Genomic DNA, 2,220 nt, shown 5'->3' with positions numbered 1-2,220 from the left:
AGCCGAACTCATCAAGAAAAAAAGGGAGAGGACGCATATCAGTAAAATTAGAGATGAAAAAGGAGAAATCACAACTGACACTGCAGAAACACACAGATTTATAAGAGACTACTACAAACAACTCTATACCAAAAAAATATACAACCATGAAGAAATGGATGAATTCTTGGAAAGGTACAATTTTCCAAGAATGAATCAGGAAGAATTAGAAAATATAAACAGATCTATCACAAGTAATTAAATTGAAACTGTAATTAAAAATCTTCCAATAAACAAAACTCCAAGACCAGATGGCTTCACAGGGGAATTCTATCACACATACAGAAAAGAGCTAACACCCATCCTTCTCAAACTCTTCCAAAAAATTGCAGAGGAAGAAACACGCCTAAATTCATTCTACAAAGCCACTATCACCCTGATATCAAAACCAGAAAAACATATCACAAAAAAAGAAAATTATAGACCAATATCACTGACGAACATAGATGCAAAAATCATGAACAAAATAATAGCAAACAGAATCTAACAACAAATTAAAAGGATCATACACCATGATCAAATGGGATTTATCCCAGGGATGCAAGGATTCTTCAATATACTCAAATCAATCAATGTGATACACCATATTAACAAGTTAAGGAATAAAAACCATATGATCATTTCAATTGATGCAGAAAAAGCTGTTGACAAAATTCAACACATATTTATTATAAAAACTCTCCAGAAAATAGGCATAGAGAGAACCTACCTCAAAATAATAAAGGCCATATATGACAAACCCACAGCAAACATCATACTCAATGGTGAAAAACTGAAAGCATTTCCACTAAGATCAGGAACAAGACAAGGATGTCCACTCTCACCACTCTTACTCAACATACTTTTGGAAGTCCTAGCCTCAGCAATCAGAGAAGAAAAAGAAATACAAGGAATCCAAATCGGAAAAGAAAAAGTAAAGCTATCACTGTTTGCAGATGACATGATACTATAAATAGAAAATCCTAAATGTTACCAGAAAATTACTAGATTTAATCAATAAATTTGGTAAAGTAGCAGGATACAAAATTAATGAACAGAAATCTCTTGCATTCCTATACACTAATGATGAAAAATCTGAAACAGAAATTAAGGAAACACTCCCATTTACCATTGCAAGAAAAAGAATAGAATACCTACGAATAAACCTACCTAAGGAGGTGAAAGACTTGCACTCAAATAACTATAAAACACTGATGAAAGAAACTGAAGATGACATAAACAGATGGAGAAATATACCATATTCTTGGATTGGAAGAATCAATATTCTGAAAATGACTATACTACCCAAAACATTCTACAGATTCAATGTAATCCCTATCAAAATACCAATGGCATTCTTCACAAAATTAGAAAAAAAAATTTCAAAATTTGTATGGAAACACAAAAGACGCCAAATACCCAAAGCAATCTTGAGAAAGAAAAACGGAACTGGAGGAGTCAGTCTCCCCAACTTCAAACTATACTACAAAGCTAGAGTAATCAAGACACGATTACTTTGTGCAAGTATGGTACTGGCACAAAAACAGAAATATAGATCAATGGCACAGGATAGGATGCCCAGAGATAAACCCACGCACATATAGGCACCTAATTTATGACAAAAGAGGCAAGAACATACAATGGAGAAAAGACAGCCTCTTCAATAAGTGGTGCTGGGAAAACTGGACAGCTACATTTAAAAGAATGAAATTAGAACTCTGCACCAGTAACCAGAGACAAAGACCAGATATATCTCTTATCATGCCACAGTTCTACTCTGAGCTTTTCCCCCTGGCATGCTAGGATTTAGTCACCCCCACCCCACTCCATTCCATTCCAGTAAATACACTGCCTCACATGAAACTGCTCCTTAAGAATAACTTACTGATGGAGGAGGAACCAAGACGGCAGAGCAGAAAGACGTGCTCTCACTCCCTCTTGCGAGAACACCAGAATCACAACTATCTGCTGGACAATCATTGACAAAGGACACTGGAACTCACGAAAAAAGACACCCCACTTCCAAAGACAAATGAGAAGCCACAATGAGACGGTAGGAGGGGCGCAATCACAGTAAAATCAAATCCCATAACTGCAGGGTGGGTGACTCACAGACTGGAGAACACTTATACCACAAAAGTCCACCCACTGGAGTGAAGGTTCTGAGCCCCACATCAGGCTTCCCAACCTGGGGATCCGGCA

This window comes from Hyperoodon ampullatus (genome assembly GCF_949752795.1).
Source record: "Hyperoodon ampullatus genome assembly, chromosome: 4".
Classification (NCBI taxonomy): domain Eukaryota; kingdom Metazoa; phylum Chordata; class Mammalia; order Artiodactyla; family Ziphiidae; genus Hyperoodon; species Hyperoodon ampullatus.
Note: the sequence above shows the minus strand (reverse complement) of the source record.